Here is a 324-nt window from a genome sequence, read left to right on the forward strand (position 1 = left end):
CTGCAAGGAAAGCGAACATTTTGGCTTTAGCCTTCCAAGGTCGATTAAGACTCAGGACATATGAGAACTTGTACTGTAACGTCATGTAACTCAGTAGTGTCCCAAATTTTCTGATCAAGGAGATTATGGGGACAAAGAGGAAAGTGATCGATGATGTAGAGTGTGCCTAAGGAGAGTCACATGGGGAGAAAACATTTTCTCAGTCTTTCACAGAGAGTGTATTGGCCAAGCAATTGTCGTGACTCATCCACATGGCTGACACTGACAAAGGATCTACAATCTGAGGTACAGGATCTCAGGATAAATCCTCAGGGGATTTCCCTG

Source organism: Octodon degus, unplaced genomic scaffold, assembly GCF_000260255.1.
Source record: "Octodon degus isolate 3935 unplaced genomic scaffold, OctDeg1.0 scaffold00337, whole genome shotgun sequence".
In the NCBI taxonomy this organism is placed as follows: domain Eukaryota; kingdom Metazoa; phylum Chordata; class Mammalia; order Rodentia; family Octodontidae; genus Octodon; species Octodon degus.